This window comes from Papio anubis, chromosome 10 (genome assembly GCF_008728515.1).
Source record: "Papio anubis isolate 15944 chromosome 10, Panubis1.0, whole genome shotgun sequence".
Taxonomy (NCBI): domain Eukaryota; kingdom Metazoa; phylum Chordata; class Mammalia; order Primates; family Cercopithecidae; genus Papio; species Papio anubis.
In genome coordinates, this window is record NC_044985.1 from 60,356,185 (window position 1) to 60,381,095 (window position 24,911).

General features: G+C 38.6%; 2 long non-coding RNA genes and 1 pseudogene across 3 annotated transcripts in view; all 3 read left to right on the forward strand.

Moving 5' to 3' along the window:
• Positions 1–401: 401 nt before the first annotated feature.
• The window catches only part of LOC103876342, a 165,745-nt gene continuing 141,235 nt past the window's right edge, over positions 402–24,911 (forward strand). For both annotated transcript variants that reach the window (XR_001893403.3, XR_001893406.3), the window contains exon 1: positions 402–774. This is a non-coding gene — a long non-coding RNA (uncharacterized LOC103876342). The remainder of the gene's footprint in view (positions 775–24,911) is intronic.
• On the forward strand, positions 10,509–10,624 carry LOC116269316 (annotated as a pseudogene).
• Positions 18,078–23,678, forward strand: LOC103876340. The gene is made up of 3 exons (XR_635543.4): positions 18,078–19,481; positions 21,910–21,971; positions 23,574–23,678. It is a non-coding gene; the product is annotated as an uncharacterized LOC103876340 (long non-coding RNA).

Consider the following 24,911-nt stretch of genomic DNA (forward strand, 5'->3'; position numbering starts at 1 on the left):
CAAGAGAAATGCCATTTTTGTTTTTCTCAGCATGTCCCTTTCCTTGCCCCATGAGTTGTTACCCATGCTGTGGCATAAGGACACCTTACTGTCCCCAGCTTCAATGACCCCAGTCTTGCAGAGTTGGCTTCTCATGCAGCTCAGTTGTTTGTCCTGGTCCCTAACTGTTTGAGCTGGGGTTCTTTTGGGGCACATACACACACAGAAGTGGGGAGTCTGGAATGTTATATGAGCAATGTCTTCAGTGTATACTTTTACTTGACTTTGATTACCCTAAATTCTATCACTCAACCCTAAACTTCTATGGTAGCTCATGGTGTTACCTACAAATGAACTGGAAAGCATTTTGCTGCAAGGAAGCTTATCAATTGAATGTGGGCCTTGAAAAATTTCCTTGTAATTTCATAGTTTATGTGTTCAGTTTAGAAAGCATCTAAATGATAAATGCAAATTCAAAAATAATCCATTAAGGATATGAGCCTATGTGGATACGGACCATTTTAACTGTATTGTCCCAGTTTTCATATGTAGCCTTTGTCATCATTTTTTTAACAGACTCCTATAAAATAGAGTCAACATAGAGAAGATATGTGAGTCTCCAGGTGCTAACATGAGATGTGATATCAACAACCAGCATTATTTTCCCATCAATAATGATAATTATACTAATTAGTCCAGGCATCACACCTGTGTAAAATCCTTATCCCTATTTTACAGATGAAGTCACTGAGACACCAAAGGTTAATTGCTTGCCCAAAGCCATGTAGCAACTTGGTGAGTACCAGTATTTAAAATCTTACACTCTTGCTTCCTTAACAATGGAACAAAATTACTGCTTGTATCACAGGAGATTGGTGTCAATGAACAATGGAGCAAAGGGGTCACATATTGCTTGTTTTAAAATTGTAGACTCTCTCATATTAATGGAGTCCTTTACTGTGTTTTCCAGGTTGAAGTTACTTTAGTGTCATAAAGCTCCACATATATACTTTTAGCAAAATCAGTAGTTACCCCATGCAGATGAAGAGATGGTAATTAGAGATGGGACAGACCCCAACATATCCTTCATTTGAAGATAGAATAAATTCAGCGAGATACCTAATTATTATCATCTACTTTCACAAAAACATATGTGATTTTTTCCCCCTACCCAAATGTTTTAGTGAAAACTGCAACTGTGCATTAAAAGGCAGTTTTGCATGCATATATTCAGAGAACAATGTGGAGAATCTATCCCTTGGGATAAAAAAAACACCCAGCAACAACAAACTTGAAAACAGATGGTTCTGATACAGTCTGATAAGAATGTAAACAGGAAAATCTTTGTTGACTTATTTCATAGTAATCAGTAATAATTAGTTATTGTCTAGAGGTGAATTACAGATTTCACAAGCATGGCCACGAACAGCCTCTGAAAAGTGAAGCTAAATTTGTGACATCAGTGAGGAATTACTGACCCCTGCCAAACCCTCCTTATTAACATTTTTCTTGATTGACATAAAGGAATGAAACCTTGGAAGAGGATAATTTCTGCGTTCTTTGTTTTTTCTTTTGTCATCATTTGATCATTTGATTTAGATCATTTGATTTAGAGATATTAGACCCCTCTGACTAATCCATGAAAAAGAACTTAAAATTTCTCTACAGCTTAGAGAACTAAAGCTCTCCTTCCTTCCTTCCTTCCTTCCTTCCTTCCTTCCTTCCTTCCTTCCTTCCTTCCTTCCTTCCTTCCTTCCTTCCTTCCTTTTTCCCTCCCTCCCTTCCTTCCTTCCTCCCTCCCTGCCTTCTTTCCTTCCTTTCCTTCCTTATTTGAGGTGAGGGTGGGGCTTTTTTCTTAGATGAAGATAAAATATTTCCTCTTTAGAGTCTGGACTGGTGTTTCTATGTTCTCGTTGCATTTTTTGTCAAAGACTTCCTCTCCTGGTGGTTATTTAGATTCAGTAAACATCTAATGAATACTTCCTACTTGCCAAGCCCTGTGCTAGGCACTGGGGAAACAAAGATGAATCGAACATACTTTCTTCTTTTATGGGATCCACAGTTTAGTTGGAGAGGCAGGTTTGTAAATAACTAACTATCTCCCAGTTTGTTAAGAAGTAGGCAAGGGTTGGGTGCCATGGCTCATGCCTGTAATCCCAGCATTTTTTGGAGGATCACTTTAGCCCAGAAGTTTGAGACCAGCCTGGGCAACAAAGTGAGACTCCATCTCTTTAAAAAAAAAAATTAAAAAAAGATTAGCTAGGTGTGATAGTGTATGCCTGTTGTCCCAAATACGTGGAAGGCTAAAGCAGGAGGATCGCTTGAGCCCAGGAGATCAAGGCTGAAGTGAGTTATGATTGCACCACTGCACTCCAGCCTGAACAACAGAGCAAGACCCTGTCTCAGGAAGAGGAAGAGGAAGAGGAGGAGGAGGAGGAGGAGGAAGGAGGGCGGGGGAGGGGGAAGGAGGATGGGGGAGTGAAACACAGAGGGAGGAGGATTGCCAGTGAAACACAGAGAAAAATGTAGAAGCTAGAAAAATGTAGAAGATAGAAAGGGAGGAGGAGGAGGAGGAAGGGGGGAAAGGAGGAAGGGAGAAGGAAGGAAGAAGGAGAAGGAAGGAGGAAGAAGAAGAAAGAAAGAAGTGGGAAAGATGGCATGGAGAGGAGTCAGGAGAAGGACTGAGCCTTTGTGGAGGAGATATTAGACCAGGTATTATGTAGTGCTATTACCAAGTCCTGACTGCAAAGATCACCAGGCTGTTGACTATGACACCCTGAATGAATAATGAACATTTAAATTGGTGGCCAATTCTTTGGATCAGGTGATTGTACACCATCAGTTGTGTGGGTAGCATGCAGACAAGATCATGGTATCCTGCCATGATCTAAAAGTTTGGAGAGGTGCCCTTCTTTTACAATACTTGTAATAGAAAATTTAGGCTGTACTCCTCCATGACAATGTGCCTTTGGAAAGAGTAGTCCCTTCTTTAATATGTAATTCAGCCATCTGAAAATACTTGTTATTAAAATAAACTAATACAAAGAGTCTATGACAAATAGTCTAGGCAGTACATCCTGGAAGCCCTTGGCTTTTATTCAACAATATTCAAGAGCTATTTAGTCAGTGCTTGTAACTTGTCAGACACTACTAGGCATGTGAATTAAGAGAATGAATGCTCTATGTAACTTCTTCTCTGTAGAACACAGAATCTGGTTGGGAAGGACAATATCAAACAGAAAATTACCCAAATTGTTTATTAATGAAAATGTGATAAGTGCTGTTGGAAGCAGTAAATGCCGTTGCTTTGTCTACCCTGATTCTATTCTTCCAGTGACAGCATCTTGATTTTGTTTTTGAGAACTATCCTTCAACATTGCATGCAACCTTGATGAGACTCTTAGTCGAGGGGCTCTGCCCCTAGCTTGTGATTCAAGCTGGGCCAGTAAGATGCCGTTTTCCAGTAATGAGTGCGCTCTCTCTCTCTCTCTCTCTCTCTCTCTCGTTTCATAGTATAAAGATCTTCAAAGTTTGTATTTATGTTGGTCAAAAGTAATTGCATTTTTTACCATTACTTTTAATGATTAATCCTTCGCTTTTCCTTTCAGTTGAGAGTGACCCTTATATCCTTCCGACAAATTTCTTAAGTTTATCTATTAAGTTAACTGCTTGTAACCAGTTGTAGTATTTATAGCACTGCCTAAAAATCCAGGACTCAAATAACAAGTAAACTAAATTGTGGCATGATTTTGAGAGTTTGTTAGAGTTTAAGAGAATGCATTTTACTGACCGTGATGCTTGGAACATTCTATTTTGAACAGCATGAGTTGGTGACATAGGATTAATTTTCTTCTTGTGTCTGTAATAAATAACATTTCCATAATATCAGTAGTCATAATATCTATAAAACAAAATATAAATATTATAAACTTTGACAGTATAGAGCCATACCCTGACAGAAGTCCAGAGATGGTGAGGTGTGTTAACTTTCTTATCTGAGAGTATTAGGGTCAATAACTCTTTTCTAAAGCTGCTAGATCCAGAAATGAATACATCTATCCAACTGAAGAACTAAAAAGTCATGAGCTAAACCAAATTGGGGAGCAGGTGGAGAGGGAAGGAAGGCATATAAATGAATGAAATTCTTCATCTTTCATGCAGAGAAGTCAGTAGGTACTGACTACCTAAGACTGAAAAATCAGGAGAGAGAGATGCAGGCATATTATTTATTTGAAGTTAAAGTAGAAACCACTGGAAGGAATGAAATGTAAATTTATTAATAATGACTTCCTTTGGAGAATAGATGGTAGGAGAAGGGTCTAGATAGAGGATATAATTTGACACAAACTTGGCTGCAGAAGATCTGGCATTCCAGAAATATATGCGTCATTAACCTAGTGATGGCATTAAGGAAGTGATATTATCCTGGGCTGTGTTAAGACGAGTATTATTTGCAGCTAGGAAATAACCCTTGTGTCAAATTTATTGTAGGTTGGGCTTTAATTTGAATATTACACTTTGGGTCTGTAACTTAAAACATATGCGGGAAAATTGCATAGAATCCACGTATAGAAGAGGAAAATGATGACAGGAATTGGAGACTATGTACACAAGGAAGGGAGGTGGGTTGTTTTTTCTGGAGAAGAGAAGGCTGAAGGGAGACAAAATTAACAACCTATGGACAGTGAGGTGGAACTCTGGAGAACACCAGTCAACCTTCTCCATCTCACTGGACTGAACAGAAGAAAATGGGTTTAGACTGCATCAGGAGAAAGTCTGTTTTTAACACACAGGAAGACTTGATGACCTGTGGTTGTGACTGAACATGGGAACAGGATACCCTAAGAACTTTTGGAGTACTTTAGGAATAAGATAGAAATATTCATTTTTATAATAAGGGTTTGTATTAGACTTGAGGACCCTTTAGATATAACAATCACATTCTATAGTTAGATGTCTGTGAACTTACATATGGAGAAAGGTTAACGATCAAGTGGTCTAAATAGTCTCACCTTGGCTGTGGTTCCCAGGTAATATCTCATTAGGGGAAAAAAATCAATATTCACATTTTTTTTTTCTTTGAAGTACTATGCTATCTACTGGTTCTTTTAAAATATATATGCATGTACATATATATAACTTTATATATCATATTTCAAGGGAAATTCATATAGTCTTAGGAGCAATAGTTATCAAATTCAGAGTTTGCACCATTAAAATATTCATGGTTTATTTTTCTAACAAAAGCAATTAAGATTTTGATGCTGAAAATCTTCAAAAACACAGAAAGCACAGGAAATATCTTTTTTTTTTTCATTAAAACATGAGCAAGCAAACGAAAACACACAAACAAATTTGGACCTGTCTTATCATGACTGCTGCTAAGGTGGTCCAGCTGGGTTTCCCTGTAGCCAGAATCTGATCCCCTACGCTCATTCTTTCAGGAAGGAGGTGTGAGTGCCTGATTAGCTGTGTCTTTATCTTTCCTCCTCACTGCAATTGGATCTCACTTACCCAGTCTCTGACACTTATGTCTTGAAACAATTATTAGAAATGTGGTGATGGAGTATTGACTTACCTGGCACGTAAGTCGAGGTTAATCCCTTTTGAAAGCTGGTTGTATAATCTGTGCCTAGGCAGCCGTGGCTCTGGCACATTTAGTTAAGACACTAACACTAACATCTAGATGTTGGTTCAGGCATTTGTATTCAACACCTGGATAGGATTCTTCAACTTTGGTCTTTGGGTCTGAAGAAAACCCCTATCTACCTAAAGCTCATAGTTGCTTGAGATTTGGTGTGGGAGGGCAGAAAGGGAGGAGTGAAGGGAATGACTGTTGGTTCCTTAATCAATAGAGGCTGCCACAACAGGATTCCTGAGCTAAAGGAAGTTTGAAAATTTCAGACCATGTTGATTGCAGGTGAGAGACACCTTGCGGGCCAAATCTTCCTATCCATGTATACACTTGAGTGATGGACACACATACCTCATTTTATTGCACTTTGCTTTATTGTGCTTCACAGATTTTTTTTATTATATCTGTTATGGTGATCTTGTGATAAGTGATCTTTGATGTTTCTATTGTAGTTATTTTGGGACACCACTAACTGTGCTCATATGAAATGGCAAACTTAACTCTTAAGTGTTGGGTGTGTTGTAACAATATATCGTGTGTTTCGAAGTAGCTAGAAGAGAGGACTCCAGATGTTGCCAACACAGAAAGGATAAATACTTGAGGTGATGTGATGGATACCCTAAATACCTGACTTGATCATTCATTATATTATACATATTGTGCATGTAACAAAATATGAAATACCACACATACCCCATAAACATGTACAAATACTATGTATCAATAACAAAAAAATGTGGTTATTCAAAAGTAGGTCCAGCCTCAGGCATGGTTAATCGGGCTCCAGCTCCTTTGCTCTGAGGTTCTCTTTATTCTCTTTATTCTTTGCTTTTCCACGTATCAGCCTCATTTTCAGGCTGACTCTTCTCACGGTCACAAGAAAGCTGCTGTAAACCCTGGGGCTGCAGCCTCCCCATTCACCTATGGGATAGAAACCGCTGGTTCCCACAATCAGAGAACAAGTGTCCTGAGGTTTGCTCTGACTGGACTGGTGCAAACTGCAAACCAAGCACAGCGGCAGGTGGGATAAGACAATAAAGATTGCCTTAGACCAGCAGGGCCCTCCTCTGAAACTGACGATGGGGTCAGTCTCACCTAAACCCCATGACTGCTGTACAACAAAAGAAAATCTGGAATTAATAATAGGGTGGAGGGGGAATGGATCCTGGGAGAACAACCAACAAATGTCCACAGTCTTTTGGGCTCTGGGTAAGGCTTCCTGTGTCGGAAATCCCTGGGAAAGTAGAATGTTCCTTACCAATGGAGACAGAAGATTCCCATCAGCCTGGTCAGGTGTCAGGGGCTGGGTGTCAGACAATTTGATTAAAGAAAATAAATAAATGGGTATTTCTTGTGAAAAAAAATGTGTCTATTCTTACTGCTCCACTGATTGGCCTGTTCTCCAGTCCCTCTCCCTCTACTGGAGCCTCCCTATTCCCTGAGATACAATAATATTCAAATTAGGCTAACTAAGGACTTACAGTGGCCTCTAAGTGTTAAAGTGAAGGGAAGAGTCACATGTTCCTCCCTTTAAATCAAAAGCTAGAAATGATCAGTGAGGAAGCCATGTTGAAAGTTGAGACAGGCCAAAAGCTCTGCCTCTTGTGTCAAACATTTAGCCAAGCTGTGAATGCAAAGGAAAAGTTCTTGAAGGACATGAAAAATGCTACTCTAGTGAACACATGAATGATAAGAAAATGAGACAGCCTTATTGCTGATAGGGGAAAGTTTGGGTGGTCTGGGTAGAAGATCAGTTCAGCCACAACATTCCCTTAAGCCAAAGCCTAATTCAGAACAAGGCCTTAACTCTCTTTAATTCTGTGAAGAGCGTGTGTAGTACATGCTACAGAGAAATCTTTCATGAAAGAGTCAATGGATATGGCAAACCTCATTGCTGTCTTATTTTAAGAAATTGCCACAGCCACCCCGACCTTCAACATCCAGCACCCTGGTTAGTCAGCAGCCATCAACATCAAGGCAAGTCCTTTCAGTGGCAAAAAGATTACAACTCACTGAAGGCTCAGATGATTGTTAGCTTTTTAAATTATTATTATTTTTTATTTTTTTATTTTTTAGTAATAAAGTATTTTTAAATTAAGGTGTGTACATTGTGCTATTAGACATAATGCTATTGCATGCTTAGTAGACCACAGTAGAGTATAAACATAACTTTTATATGTTTGGGAAACCAAAAAATGTGTGCAATTAGTGTTATTGCAGTGGCCTAGTACCCAACCCACAATACTGCCTATGCATGTCTGCATTCCTCTCATCTCCTATCAGTGCACTTCTCACTCTAACCAGCACCTCTTTCCATTCTTCTTGAACCCTTGCATCAGAATGATGCTCTGGTTCTCTTAATTTTCCCTGGAAAAGAGATGCTTTATCTGTAACTCTACTATGAATCAAATGGAGATAAGGAATAGGTAGGAGCTGCGGCTCTCATTTATTTCGCTGCTATTCCAACATGCTTAAATTTTTTAACCCTTCTGCCCACTCACTATTTGCTGGTTACAGAGGTTGGATGCACATCTGTCCTGTGCAAACACATGAATACACATCATATAGTCACTCCCCAGCTCTGCATACTGAGCTCAAAGAATTTCAGAGCTGGAAGGAAGCAATACAATTTTAAGCTCTGAATTTGCAGTTGAAAAATCAAGACCCAGAGAGACTGGATGTATTGCCCAACACCATATAGCTGCTTACTACAGATCTAAGACTAGAACCCAGGTCATTTATTTCCTAGGATCCTGCTGCTTCCTCCAGAAAGGATGGTCTGAGACGCCAACAGCAGCTGGATGTTCTCATCAGTCCTCCCGGTTCTGTTCTGCTCTGAAGTTGTCAGAGGCATGGAAACATTCTCTGATGAGCCACTGGTTCCCACAGTTGATAGTCTAATATTTAAGAAAAGCCACTATTATGAGGTGTTTCCTGAAACTTAGCATGGTTACTAAATAGACCTGTAGCACTAATATTTACATAGTAACCAGTGGCTTACAGAAGAAAGTATATGCAGACAAAAGTTACTTTGTTATGACACCAATTAATTCTTTCTGTTTCTCATTTTAGTTTTTAAAAATCTCAAAAAGCAAATGATTCTTGCTCATTTTGTTTCAGTTTTCTTGTCTATAAAATAAAGCAATATGAGATGGTCTCTAAGATCCTTTCAAAACCCTCAAAACGTGGATATCTGCATTTGGGTTTTCTGAAGAGCTAAGATTTGGGTACTTTGCCTTAATTTTGAATACTTCATAATGAAGCCTTTCTAAAGTATTCTCCCTCACCTGCTGTCATGCACAGTGTAGGCAGAACACTTTGAATCTTTTCTTCGTGAGCCAGGATCAGGTGTATGGGAACACCCATGGGGCTGAATTCTGCACCAGTGGCTATGTCCTCAGGGATTAAAACAACATTCAGACCACTGGCTTTTTCAGTTATTTTATCAGAAGTGATATAATTTCTGAAAAAGCAGAACAAGAAGAAGAAGATAAGTGAAAAAGGCTCAAAGGCCGCTAATGAGTGGGAAAATTGGCCAGTGGCTAAAAGCCAAGTGCCTTCTTGCAACTAAAATGCCTTCATTATTTTTTCTGCCACTGAAGGAGGTAGAACAGAACATTTATACTTACCACCTGAGCAGCTTTCTGACTGGAAGAAACATGAAGAGGCAGACACATGTGAGCTTTATTTTTTATTTTATTTTATTTATTTATTTATTTATTTATTTTGAGACAGAGTCTTGCTCTGTCACCCAGGCTGGGGTGCAGTGGCCGGATCTCAGCTCACTGCAAGCTCCGCCTCCCGGGTTTAGGCCATTCTCCTGCCTCAGCCTCCCAAGTAGCTGGGACTACAGGCGCCGGCCACCTCGCCCGGCTAGTTTTTTGTATTTTTTAGTAGAGATGGGGTTTCACCGTGTTAGCCAGGATGGTCTCGATCTCCTGACCTCGTGATCCGCCCGTCTCGGCCTCCCAAAGTGCTGGGATTACAGGCTTGAGCCACCGCGCCCGGCCACATGTGAGCTTTAAAGGGCAGGGAGCTGTCAGGAGGATGGTGGTTGCCTCCAGGGTGAAGAGGCTCCTAGGGGTGAATGGCTTGTTGTCCAGTTATATTGTCAACCAGGGTTTGTGACAGCCTGGCTCACTCATGTAGAATGTTTATACATGATATAATTCACAGGACTCTAAGTTCCCAAATATCCTCTGCCATCAACAGTTGATTCTAATCTCTTGTTCTAGGAGCTGCATGACCTCCTCCCACCACTCCTGATGTCACTTGTGTGAGGAAATGACTTGATATGCTCTCTCCTTAGCAGGGGGTTGGGAGGGGTGGACACTGAGGACCAGGACAGCAAAAGATTACCCTCTAGTCATATCTCAAATCTGTATCTGTCTGTGACACAGCCAATCCACTCGACCTAGTTATTTTCACAATTTCATGTTAGCTCCAGTTATAGAAGCTTGAAAACATTAAAGATATTCTTTACACTCTAAATAGAAAACAGATATATATATAATGCATATTTATATGCAATATATACATATTTAATGTGGGTATCTCTATCTATCTGTCTATCAATCAATCAATTAATCAATCACAGACAAAGGTAGAAGCAGAGATGCAAATCCAAGAAGCCCAGAGACATTATTCTATGTCCTTTTTACTACTTTCCACAAGTAATGATCTACATCTCCATGAGTTTTCCTTGTTTGGGAGTCTGAACTGTGCTTTTAGAGACCCTCACTCTGAGGAGACTAACTTTAAGTTTTCATTTATATTCATTAACAAGAACATAAAAGCACCCTACCGAGGGCGTCTGAAAACTAAAGTTGATTGCAGTGCTCCACACCCAGCCCCTGCCTGCTTGGTTGCAATAGTCACTTGTGGTCTAGTTTATGTGATAGCTAGAGAGGTTAGCATCCCCTTTGACAAGGATGGAAGAGACCCTTAGGCCTGACAAATAAAATAAAAAAATAGCTGTAAAACCAGTAAAGATTGTACTAAATGCTGTCTCGTGAAAAAAATAAAAATAAAAAAAGGATATAAAGAAAAGCCGGAGCATTCTAGCCAGTTGTCTAATTCTGGAAAATCGTATAACTTCTCTGGGTCTTGTTTTCTGTGTCTATAAAAGGAGCTTGGAATTTTCTATGATTCTAGGCAGCTGGGCATTAAGCTTATCGACGACCACACCTGTGGCACAAATGTGTTTTTGGAATAGTAGTAGGTGCTGAATTTGTCAGAAATTGTTTGAATGAGGAATGGATGGATAGGGCGACTTCTGCCCATCAAGCCAGAAAAAGTGTGTTGACTTTTGTCACTTGAAGGCGCCTGATTAGTGTATCAGAGACTAAGCCTGCCCTCTAGCTTTGCCATGGAATCAATCTCACTCTGGGGCATGGTCCAGATCATACTGTGGAAGTAGTAAGGGAGCAGGACTACATTTTTGCCAAGGGGAACCCAGAGCAGTGTTATGCTGCCTTCACTGGGAAGTGGAAAATTCCATTGCAATGAGCAAGACCATCTCTCAATGCACAGGATCCACTTTGAGTCGATTTCCAGGTACCCTCCTTTGTTTGATCAAGTTTGTTAAAGAGCCTCTTCCTTATGATTTGGCTTGCTGGCTAGATCCATCTATAGGGAGAGAAGAAGCTGGAGTATTTTTGTTTCTGTGACAGGTATACCTCACTGTAAATTTTTAAAAAGGAGAGTAGATTGTATTAGCATGGAGAGGGAATTTAAAGGGATAGAACATACTAGAGAAACATTGAAGGGTAGAGGAGTGGCAGAAAATTGGGCCAAAAGGGCATCACTTTGTAACCCTTAGAGAAATTTCATAGGGCATGGGAATACAAGTTGGAGGTTATTAGTATGTCTGTGTTGCTGGCTTGTCCATACAGACTTCGTGCAAATATCAACAGTGGATTTGCTTTATAATTAAGGTGGAATTTTGCAATTCACCTGTAATAAAGAATGTGAGTAGTTTATTAAAGATTGGTTTGTATAGTGAATAGTATTTATTGCAAATAAATAAAAAGCACAGTGGTCACACACAGAATGAGTAATAATCTGTTTAAAAAGGGAGCTAGCATGAAATTGCTGAAGACATACCTTGATCGAGCATTATAAAATCTCTTCTTTATGGAAATATCTCTGTATTTATAGATTGACCTACTTCTATATACTTCTAGTTGGACTTGTACTAATGATGAAAGAACTTGAACGTTTCAAAAGTTGAACAGTTTTACAGTGACTTCTGACAAGCTACAAAGCATTTAGTAGTTAAGGGGGGATATATACTTCTTAAAGGTCATTTTTAAGTGTATTAAAACTGTTAAATAAGTGTGTAGATTGTATCTGTCTCTTAAACCCCAAACTAAAAATCTTCAGGAAGCATAAACACAAATTCCCTCAATCAAAAAAAGGCTGCTTAGCAGACTAAGAAGAATATAATTAAAGAAGCCCATTTTAGGCATATATGCAATTATTTTAAGATATGTTTATAATTTGCATTTAGTAGCAAGATCGGGTTATTAAGCGTACAACGTACCAACCTTAGTAATCACATTAACAGAAATAAAATGTCTACAAACTTTAGAAAGTTGATTAGTAATCTACATTTTGTACTAATTATAGAGGGCACATTATAGGTTATAAATACACAAGATAAAAATCCCAGGTTTCTAAGTGCAAAAAAATAAACTTTCATATATTTTGACAAGCATTGCATGGTCTGAACTATTTATAATACTTTAGAGTGTACTAGCACTTTTTTTGTAATATAAAAAGTAATAGAATCTTAGTAATATGAGGTCCCACTAGAGATATTTGCTATTAAATTGTTGCTGAGTGTGCTGAGGTTTGGGGGAGAATTATCGAGTTTGCAGATTAGCAAAGCAGGTTCTGGCAATGTTTTAAAATTGAATCAGTGATGCTTTAAAATGGGGTATATTTTAAGGATTCACAATAAGAATTTAAAAATAGATGAAAAGATGGGTTTATTATCATCAAGCAGTGTATGTTAATTAGTGTCTTTATGCAAACTAATTTCATGTTTGTCTACAGCTTTAAGTATATACAACAAGCAAAGGGTTAGGGGTGAGGCAGAGTTCAGGAAAGACTAATTGAAAATGACAAGTGACATTAATTTTAAATAAGTGCTTTCCCATTTTCTGCTTTCTTTTTATTTTTTAAAAAAATCTTTCCCTTTCTACCGTTAGCAGAGCTGCAAGCACAGGATGGCCCAATTTTGTGAAATTAGGCTTTTGCCTGTGTTTCTAATTCAGAATTTGATGTACTTTAAATGTGCCCCCTGAGTGTTGCAGCTGAGAGTCCGCTTCTCTCCTGGGTACTGTAATCTTGGTGGGGTCACTAAAAGGAGGGACATGTCACAGGTAACCTTCTGCCACTGGCTATGGGGAAGCTTTCTTTTGTGTTCTTTCAGAGTTGAGTAAAGTTGCCAAACATGATAAAGCTGCTTGATGATGGCAGAATTGTTAAGTCTACTCTCTTAACCGTGTCCACCAGTTTACCAATAAAAAGGTCAGTGGCATGGAAAGAGGAATTCTTTACAGCTGCCAAACAACTGGTTTAATTCACTTGTGTTCCACCCTAGAAGTGCTCATGGTGAGGAGATAGCTACTGGAAGGTCAAGAAATAAATCCTAGTAGTTGGGCAGTCATAATTTTCAATAATCATCTTCCATTTATTTTGAAGCAATTATTTCAATCTGAATTAGTTATTAAGTCACATATAAGGTAGGTAGTTAGCTTGTGTGATATAATGATTCAAAGGTAATTTGTAATTAATTATCATGAAATACCTTTACTAGAAAAATAAGTCCTATATAAATTGAACTAATTTTTATGGTACTAGTAATATTACTATACCTATTAGAGGTGGGGCCTTTATTCACTATTAAAATTAAAGTTACACTAATAACATTAACATTAATAACAGTTAATAACATTAACTTTTGTTACGGGATAATTTTAGATTTGCAAGGATCCTGAGAAGTTATCCAATGTAGCTTTTTACCTTCAGAGAGAATTAAGCTAAAGCTCCACCTCTTCCTTGAAGGTGATTCCTTCTGCCCTAAACCTTGGAGAAGCTTTTCTTCCTTTGAATTCTGTGCTGTATCTGTGCTGGACACTTGGAATTTAGCATTGATTACTCTGTATTGCAATTTGATGCATATGTCCTATCTCCTGAACCAAAGTGTCAGACCCTTTCCAATTAAAGACTGGAATTGAACATTTTGGCCCACTTCCTGCATGTCCTAAGGCAGTGGTCTATCGTGGAAGATGTTTGGTATGCACTGAGGAGATTGATCTAAATTTATCTTGGAAATCATGTTAGTCCTTAACAATCTTCTCTTGGTATTTGATCAACAACTTGAATTAGAAAGTATCAGAGATGTTTGGGACATTAGGTATATTCTAATCGAACTGTGTTTTACAGATCACAAAACTGAGTAAGGGCCAGAGAGCAAAATCAATTGCCTAAGACACATTGCTAGTTAGTCAACAAGAACCCTCTTTTTAGGATGCCATCTGATATTAATACCAATGCGTGTGCCCTACATTAGGGTCTAACTTCACAGGTGGACTCTTCTCTCCTTAGGTTTGTTCATTTGAATGAATGAATGGTTCCTTATAAATGTCTGAAGTGCCAAACCAATGTTCTTTCTTTGTATATTCATAGATTAGCAGCAGCTTATAATGCTGAAGATAGGTTCTAATACTAGCCAGTGGCCCTGTAACCTAAATTTACAACATCCAGGTATTCTGTATTCCCTTGAACATGTGATTTTTTTTTCCCCTTTGAATTCTATGTTTTTTGGATTGCTCATGGTGGAAGGTTTGGGACATAAATCATCATCATTTGCTACTGATCCAATTTGAGAAAACTAGGTCAGTGAATTGTACATCTGTATTAGTTGGTGTGGAAGGACCATTTTAAGCATTCTCAGACATGTAGCTAAGCAAGTCTGGGGCTCTCTGACATTACATAATTTCTCTGCTAAACCAAAGATCTCATTGAGTTTGCTGTTCAGCCATGTCTTATGTTGGATTACGGGTATATTTGTTCAAAGCTCAGTTTCATCATTTGTCCAGCTTCACAGTAGTTTCCCAGATAGGGAGGCTACCTTCCAGGCTTGGCTGGTTTTTCATACATTGCTGGGAGAGTTTTCAGTGAATGAATACAATGTAGAGTTTTCATTTGTCACAGATGTTATCTGATTTCTAATTTTTGTTCAAATTATTTTAAGGAAAAGCACCACCCAGTTTCTGTGACCAACTTTTAAAAAAAGATGAAAAGATTTTCTCAGCATGAATAATAGCAACAAGCACATGACGGTCTAAGCTTTTGAACTCTCAGACAGCTGGAGTGCCCAGAATCGGAGTGATTTTCTTTAACGACTGGAGTGCACTGTGAGAGTGTGATCAGAGTAGAGTGTGTGATCTTAAACAGTCCTGGTGTCATGTGGGGAGTTTCCATTCCTTGACTAAAGAGACTTTCTGGTTGGAAATTAGTGTCTCATCATGACAAACAGGACCATGTGTAGGGAGTTTGTCAGAGGCCTTTCCTGTCATTCGAAATGTGCCCTTGGTTTTGCTTCCCCTAACCCCAGTGCCTTGGAATGCTGTTTGAATCTGGGGATCAAGTGATTCTAAAGTCTCTCCAAGAAAGGAGAATTCAATGAAGCATTCAGCAGCAAAAACTTGGTTAAAAGTGCAGCCTGTGTCAGCACAGGAATGAACTGGAAACAGACTGTGAAAACCTCACCTGTGATCAGTATCACACCCAGACAGTTGGAGACATCAGGAGGAGATGGTCTGTGTTTTCACTGCCTTGTTGCAGGCAGTCATGAGAGTGACCGGAGGTCACTGTGACTTGTAGTTGTAGACCCCATTTACTTTGCGGAGAGCAGGCTGAGAGGCTGAGTTCTGTGGTCCATTGATTATTTTACCTCGGCTTTTCATAACCTGGCAGTTTCCAAAAATAGTTTGAGGACTAACAGAATTGCTAACTCCCTCCCACTCCACTCCCACAATGACAGTGAACACAACCAGTCTCTTTTTTCCTTTGTTTCATATGAGAAGGGAAATTTTTATACTGTAATATGAGAAGACTATAATCGAAAAATAAAATCTTTCTTAAGAAAATCCCCTCATTTTGCTCTGGACCTGTGAAAATGTTTGCACAGACCTGCCTTTGGGAAATCACTTCTCTAGGGTGAGCAACATTATGAAATTCCTTCTGTATGGCCGTAGCATAGCTTTGTTCCTAGCTCAGGCTAACTTTCTTTGTGCTTGATGCTTTTTTAAAAATTCTGGTTGAATGTCACTTAGTACTGGCTGAAACCTTGTCTAGTAGTTTTGGTAGATGCTGCTGGTATCAACATAATTCATTTATTCCACTCGCTTATTTAACAAACGTAACCAGACCCAGGCTATGTACTGAAGAGATAAAAACAAAATGAACTCACTATTCTCAAGGAGCTTGAAACTCCTTTTCAAGAATCTGTTATTTAAACATTTTAAAAAATCTCTTTTTGTGCCATGAGGGCTTTTATAGAACACAAGCAGAAATTGTGAAATGAGTATTTAGCTATAGATCCTAAATAAAGGTTTATTGGAGAAGAATTCTCTCTCTACCTCTTTTTTTTCTCTGTACTATTCAAAGAAACCTTGTTTCTGATAAAGTAAGGTAGAAGTTAACTAGATAAAATTCTGACAATGAAATTTAAATTACAGCATCCACGTGATTTTGGGGCATCAAAAACCAAGGAACATTTAGAATGCGCCCAGCCCATGGAATCTATTCCTTTGATCTACTCAGCTCAGCAAGATGATTGTTCAGCCCTCCCCCACTTTCTCTCAAAATATCTCAACTACTAACAGCAGCAACAATAAATGGAAAGGAAAGGAGGAAAGAAGAAAAATCTCCTTAGGGGCATAAATTATTTTAATTTGCTTTCTGCAATGATGAAATTAAGAAAGCACCAAATAGCTACATTACTTTGCATTGGGTAAACCCCCAGGCTTCAATTGCTGGGTCACATTTCTTGCAGCTGATGAGGCTAAGAAACTAGTTTTGCTTTGAATAGATTGGTGTGTATTCAGAATCCTACTCAGTGAAATCCAGTTGTTTGTAAGCTTAAAATTGTAAGGCTGGCCAGGCACGGTGGCTCAAGCCTGTAATCCCAGCACTTTGGGAGGCCGAGACGGGCGGATCACGAGGTCAGGAGATCGAGACCATCCTGGCTAACACAGTGAAACCCCATCTCTACTTAAAAAATACAAAAAACTAGCCGGGCGAGGTGGCGGGCGCCTGTAGTCCCAGCTACTTGGGAGGCTGAGGCAGGAGAATGGCGTAAACCCGGGAGGCGGAGCTTGCAGTGAACTGAGATCCGGCCACTGCACTCCAGCCTGGGCGAGAGAGCCAGACTCCGTCTCAACAACAACAACAACAACAACAACAAAAATTTGAAAGGCTTTGTATGTATTTTTTTGAAATCAGGACTCATTTCAAAGGCATATTACTCACTGGATAAATTGCTGGTTCACAGTTCCAAACCAAAATCAAAGGGGTCTTCAGGCAACTTTGACACTGTCAAGTACCTGGAACTGTATTGCTACGTGATGAGCACTAAGTAAATGTTTGCTTAATGAATGAATGCATGGATTCAATTAATGATCATATCAGCTAGCATTTGTATATTGCTTTATAAGTTGTAAAGTGATTTCACATTTATATTCACTATAACACTTTGAATAAAGAAGAAATTAACTTCGCATGTTGGATTCTGCTTTAAAGCTTTAAAGCCACTGATACATCCTTGGCTTATGTGAATATTAATTAAAAGATTATGCTACTATTTAAAAGATTATGCTACTATTATTTTTATACAATGTGGGGCAGAGTTGATCCTTAAACCAGAATTCCATCTCCAATTAATGTTTACTGTCGTGTGGTTGTGGCATGTGTGTGTGTGTGTGTATACACAGGCGTGTATACTCTAGCTTTTCTATTCTCCCCAGAAATGTAACCAAAATATCTAGAGAGAAACAATCAAATATTTATACCAGAGCTTTGGTGCAAGTAGCTAAGATAGCAGCCACTGACCCAGCTGGACAGTAGCCTTTTATTTTTTCCTTATTTGGAGTCATGGCCTTGACCCGGCTGAATGTCAGTAAAAGTAGTGTTGGGCAATGCTCCCAGATAATTCATCTAAGGACCCCAAAGCTGGCCATTCCATGCAAGTCTCCTTCTTTGCAAAGGCTGTAGATCACAGAAAGGCTTCCTTGAGAAATGAGAGGCAAAACAAATCAAATCAAAGCACAAAACAGATAGCAACCCACTTCCGGTTCCTGGACACACCAGCTCTCAATTTTGTTTCAAGAGCTCAGACGTCAGTCCTGATCATAAATTGCTGTAAATTCTGAGATTTCTAATAGAAAACAGTGGTTTGGCTACCTTAGCTAAGTATTACATGAGGCTTGGTGAATGTTGAGTTAGTAGTAAATTACTGAATTCCTTGTTTTTGTTGTTGTTCTTGTTGTTTATTTGTTTTCTTGGATAGCTTTATTTGTTAAATATACAGTAAAATGGTGTTATAATAAATTCACAGAGAGATTATAAAAAAAAAAGTTCCTGCATAAATTGCCAGGTATAGTGAGTCATGCCTGTAATCCCAACACTTTGGGAAGCTGAGGTAGGAGGATTGCTTGAGCCCAGGAGTTCAAGACCAACCTGGGCAACAGAGTGAGACTCTGTTTCAAAAAATTAAAAAAAAAATAGCTGGGCATCGTGGTGCCCATGTAGTCCCAGCTACTAAAGAGGCTGAGGCCTATCCAAAAAACAGGCATAAGTTCTTGAAAAGATGCGTTCCTATTTATGTTGATGTACCTTTCAATCCTGCCTCAAATTCACTGAGTTCACAATCCTGAAGTATCCCCAGGCCACAGTCAAGCTCCTCAGGATATTATTGTCTAAAATTAAATGCAAAGGAGACTAAAAAGAAAAGATTGAAAGAGAATTAGAAGCCAGGTGGTAGTCAGCGAAAAAACACTTGGACTTCCTAGAGACCTTTGTTTATCAAGATGCTCATGAAAATTGCCAAGAAAGCCATTTTAAAGCTCGTATCAAGAGGGATTGTGATTTAGTAGGAGCAATGTATAGAAGCAGGGGAGTTGGGTTTCAGGTTCCTGTTCTGCTGCCTAATAACTGAGTACCATTAAACAAATCACTTAATCCCTTTGAGCCTCAGTTTCCTTGTATGGAAATAGGTATGCTCATATGACAGACATCACAGTTTTTGTGAAGACAAAGATGAAATAATTACAGGAAAAGTCTTTATAAAGTGATGTCAAAACAGGTGCTATTACCAGTGGTAATATTTTTATAACAGTATTTTTTATTATAAAAATAATTTTCATTGCAGAAAAGTTTTACAATTATGTGAGTTGTAATGTGCTGACCACACAACTGAGGGATTCTGCAGTATCTGCAGATCCTTAAATGTCAGAGCATCTGCCTGATGTTACTGGGATTTGCTGCCATGCCTGTTTAGAAACTCTGCTTTGGAGCTCTGGGTCACTACAGACTGCTCATAATGCTTACATTCCAGGGGCCACTTAAAGAGATTCCGCCGAAAGATTCCTTAGAAGTAACCCTACCAGCAAAATTCCAGATGCCTGTAAAATCTGTGGCACAGCCTGTGTGCTGGAAAGAGACCACTGGGATAGAAATCAGGGGACAGAGCCTTAGTCTCAATCCTCTGTTAACTCTTCATGGTCCTGGACCTCAGTTTTCTCATCTGCAAAACGACCAGTTTGAACTAGATATTCTTTGAAGTAGATTCCAGGTACAGCGTTTATAAGTCTTTGCTCAGTGTGTTGTTTCAGTGGGCTCTTCAAGCACCAACAGGGGCCAGTCAGGAAGGTAGGACCTGCCTGATGTCAACTCGGGGCACGTCCCACAATATTTCCAGATGCCTTCAGGAATATGGAGCACCACTGTCACCCTGTGTCACCTGTAAGATGGGAGAAGGGAACCCAGTCAATAAAGATGAGGAGGGCCGGGCACGGTGGCTCACGCCTGTAATCCCAGCACTTTGAGGGGCCGAGGTGGGCAGATCACGGGGTCAGGAGTTCAAGACCAGCCTGGCCAAAATGGTGAAACCCCATCTCTACTAAAAATACAAAAATTAGCTGGGTGTGGTGACATGCGCCTGTAGTCCCAGCTATCGGGAGGCTGAGGCAGGAGGATCACTTGAACCTGGGAGGTGGAGATTGCAGTGAGCCGAGATCGCACCATTGCACTCCAGTGTGGGCAACAAGAGCAAAACTCTGTCTCAAAAAAAAAAAAAAAAAAAAAAAATTATGAGGAAACTGTTGCCCAGTTTCAAACGTCTCCATTTTTCTCATTTCCCTGGGTGGATGGGAAGAAAACCATAAATATGTCTAGGAAGCCAGAAATATGAATTGGTTACAGATTATTTTCTCTAAGAGGATAATAATTAGATAGATTGAGTGTAAAAGATAGGACTAAATGGGTGGGGGTACCATAGAGAAACATCTGTTGGGAAGGACCAGAATTGCTTTTGTGTCTAATGGGAACAGAAATATGTTTCAAGGCATTTGAATGTTGCTTCAGACAATAGGTTTCAACCTATATGAAGCCCTTGGAGTGTTCTGGAATGAGAAGTTCTTCAATGGAGTGTCTAAATGCTAACATACAGATTTAATGTTGGGGTTCTTCAACTCACAGCCAGTACCAGCCTTGACACTGATTAAAACAAACGTTTATAGGGGATTTGAACTTTGCTAGTATTTGCCCAGTCAGGGCAATTTATTGAAATTTTGAGTCAGCTTTTGTAATAACAAAATAAAGAATAAAATCTTTTTCTCTTAAACTTGTCATCAAGAGTATTTGCTCTCAGAATGTTGTGTGAAATATTAAAATGTGATCCATTATTAAAATAAAATGGTTTTGCTTTCACTTTACTGTGAGAACAGTATATATCAAGCTCGGAAAGACTTGAGCACTAAAAAACAAGCGGTGATTAAAAATGAATTCTTAAAAGCATAAGAAATCTAAAAAGTGGATTTCTTTAGAACATAATGAAATATAGGTTGAAAAGGTAACTTACCAAAGTGACACCGCTCTTATTACTGGAAGAGTCTTCCTGGGTGAATCAGTAATATATGATTTAAAAAAGATTAAAGGGAGGCTGATGTACTGACGTTAAATTCCACACAAATATTCTGGTTATTGAATAGTAATTTATTGTAGTTTTACTGGAAATATTCTCCTCTTAGTTCTTAAAAGGTTTTCCAGGCTCAATTAGCACCTTTACTCCTAATAATCAATATTGATTTTACTGTATTCATTTTAGATTTTAAAAATTTTGCCTGAAACTCAAATCTTAACTATTTTTAAAGTAACATTTCATTTAAAAAAAAAAATCAGGCTTACCGGGTAGGCCTTCATTGCCATCCAAAAAATGATACATTTTCATTTACTTGAGGTGGGCTCTTAAATTCAGAAACGTAGTTACAGTTCTGGGTAATATGAGCTCTCTTTGGATTCAGAACTGTTGACAAGATGTTAATCGAGAATATGTGCATCATTTTCCAGTATCTTCTTACAATTGAGTGATTATTTTTAATAATACTGCAGATTTTGTTCTTAACCTGCCTTTTCATGTCTGTACTTCAGTATACTCAGTGTGTCTAGGAGCTGGTTATGTTGGTTTCAGAGGGCACATTGCCTGATGGGGGACCATGGAGGTTGCCCCCAGTGTGTTATGATATGTTCTCATGGGGAGAGTGAGCGACAGTCAAGGGCAATTCCTGTTCATTCAGTGTGCTGTGAAGTGAGCTGGAATTACCCGCTTTTCTATATTACTTGCTTTTTCCCTCAATTGACAAGCTTTCCCTGACAACAGGGGACCCGTTGTGTCTGGAAAATAAACACTTCACCCAAACCCTTCCATTAACTCCTGTAAATTGTTTTGTGTAAATGTTTCCTGTGATTTTTCATGCAGCATTCAATTGCATCTTCTTTTGAAATGTAAAAGATTAGTTTTGTGGTTGTTTTTAGCATTCACTAGTAGAAAATTAAAAAGATTTCTAAGGACGACCTTTTCCAGTCACACATTTTACAAACATTTGAGCTACTACCTTGGGTTGGCCAGGAAATGTCTGCTGCCACATTAGCGATGTGATAATGGGCTTCACATATCACCTGGACATTAATAGAATGAACTCACTTACTGCTCCTGAATGCAGCTTTGTTCTCAGTGGGTGTCCTGAAGGCACTGAATGAGCACAGTGGACCTTCTATCACAGAGGTGAGAGTCACAAATAACCTAAACCCATCTTTATCTCTGGGGTGTGTGTGTGTGTGTGTGTGTGTGTGTGTGTGTGTTTCGTCTTTATTTAACAGGTCCACTGATATTTGATGGAAATGACCAAAATTCAGCTAGTTGCATAAAGTATTTCTGGGTCTCCAATCTGTTCTGATCTGTGACATGCAAAACTTCTAATGACTGGGGACCCCTAACTCAGCTGCAATAGCCCATCAAAGGTGCAACTTTATTCTCTCATAACAGCTTTGTAATGTGATCAGCAGACATATCTGCTAACTTTTCCCTGAGCTGTGCAGATGTGGCCGTAAAAGAGGCACTATGCCATTGTGTATTTCCTACTTTCCTTCAAAAATGAATTTGCTTTTTGATTGTGGCAGAACGGCTGCCATATACATTTTCCGTATAATTTTTTCCATATAAATTAAGTGGTCATCCACTTAAAGCCCCATCTAAGAAAATTGGGAAATACAAAATAAGAATGATTGAGAATTATTATTAGCTTTATAGAAATGCCCTTTGCTTTGCAAAGGTATTTGCCATAGAATTCTATAAATAAAAGGCATCTTTTATGCATTTATGTCATTCTTCAATTAATGAAAATTAGTATTATTCTGATAGATACCTGTTACATAAATTAAAACACGGACATTATTAAATAGCCTTGTGATGTGTGTGTGTGTGTGTGTGTGTGTGTGTGTGTGTGTGTGTGGTTTTAAGGAGTGGAGAGTTTAATAGGCAAGAAAGATGGGCGAAGGCAGAAGATAGAAGCTCCCCCGTTCAGAGACAGAGGGAGGGGGGCTCCAAAGCCCAGAGAGGGAACCCCGACGTTTTTTGGTTTTCGGAAAAGGTGTGCTGTATGATAGATTTATTTAAAACTTGGACACACCTTTTAACTTAAAAAAAAGTCAGGCTTTGGATTATTTTTTACAAAAATAAAATGTAAGGTTTCTAAATTTTAGTTGTGAGTTTTTAACCTATTTCTCCTCTGAGGAATATGGGCTCGTGACTAGCATACATTCTTCATATCACATTCAAAGTCGAATCTGGTTTTTCTGGCAATCACATGGATAGGTGTAAACAGATAAATAGTCACCGCACTCCATTGACTGCCATGGCTCATTTTTCATCTTTTGAAATAAAAGCCCAGGAGAATTTTTGTCAGGATAAATTGGAGATTATAAAAAAGGTTTTGTTTTGAAGTAGCTACTTTGAGTATGGCAGATTGGTGAGAAATTTTCTTTTGCCTTTGATGCCTTTTAAGATCTAGAAGGCTGTCTACAAAATTAGAATTTTGGTTACAGAAAGAGTGTTCATCTAATCCTAAATTAAAGAACTGCTTTTGAGCCAGGGCTGGAGTGTTTTGGCTTTTGTAATTTCAGATATGTTATCAAGTTTAACACTAAATTTAAACATTATAAATTAGTTGACTTTTCCCTTAATTAGCCACAGCTATGTTCCCATAGAAAAGCTGAAAATATGAAGTTACATTTTCCTCTAAAGGAGTCTAATTACATTATTATCTGGAATAATACCTCCTTAACGATTCTTTGAACAGTACTGCCTATGTTTTCTTCCACTATGCAGACGTTTCATAAATAACAGTCTACATCAAGACAAACAGTACATTCAGCAAGCTGGAGAAAGCAAATGAACCAACCCTCTGTATTCAAAACAAGCTTCTGGACCCCTTTAATGTGGAATTCACAATAGATGTATACATTGTTCATTGGAGTATTTTAATATTTTTTCATACAATGCTATCCATCAAAACTCCAAAGAAGGCAAATTACTCACAAGGAAGAATATGAAGAAGCCCAGAAATACTGAGCTATGTACGATGACATCATGAGGCTAAAATATGCCACAAATACAATACTACTACTAATTACTAATAAAGAAAATACAATCACCAGATCAGTGGTCATATTAAAAATGGGCTTTCTTATTTAAGGCCAAAAAAAAAAAAAAAAAAAACCCTATCCATTCTGATCTATCTTCCTTATTCAAAACAAAACAATGCTTCTAGAAAATCCCTCTAGACATTTAAAATCCTATATAAGATATCCTGGAATAAAAGAGCATTACATGGACTTCTGGATGGCACAACTACAGAATTATTATCCATTGCACTGTAAGGAATGACTTCCCCTCCAGTCCGTTCATTTTTTTCCCTCATAATCAATGTTTAACTCATCATAACAGCTTAGTGAGGCCAGATGTGTCAGTTTTACTTTTCCAAAGGAATTCTGTTCCGGGAATTACACTGAACATGGTGACATGCATTGCTTTGTAATACAAGTTTCTTTATTCCCGAAATTCAACTTTATTCTATATTTATTCATTTCTTTAAGGACTACTTGAGTTCACTAAAAATTAAATAAATAAAAATGCTTATACGTGCTACATGCCATGGACCTGTGGGCATAAATAACACGATGTGAATGCAGATACACATCCTTTTCCCATTTGTTTCCATTCTCGGTGCCAACTTTGGTTCAATAAACAATGACTTTCAGCTTGGTATGAAGGAAGCATCTAGTACGTAATGCACAGAGCTGTGCCCCTCCAAAGAATGAAACCCTTCAGAATGGCTAAAGGTGAGAATAGAACCGAAGCTGTTGAGAGCAGAATACAAAACAAGAGCAGTCGCAAATTCACCTGAGGTGACGGCACAACAGTGGCTGAGTCAGGGAAATATTTTCAAGCACAGTTTTGCTGATCACTTTTACACACATGACCGGTAATCAGTCTAGACGATATTTATGAAATGAGCATTGAAATGGTCACAGAACTGAGCAAGAACTGGGATCGGCTGATTCATTCCTTATGGCATATGTTCCTCAGCTTCTCCAGCAAGAAAATGGAAGCATTAATTCTTTCCACATTTCTCAAAAGCATGTTTCAAGGATTAAAGAATTCAAG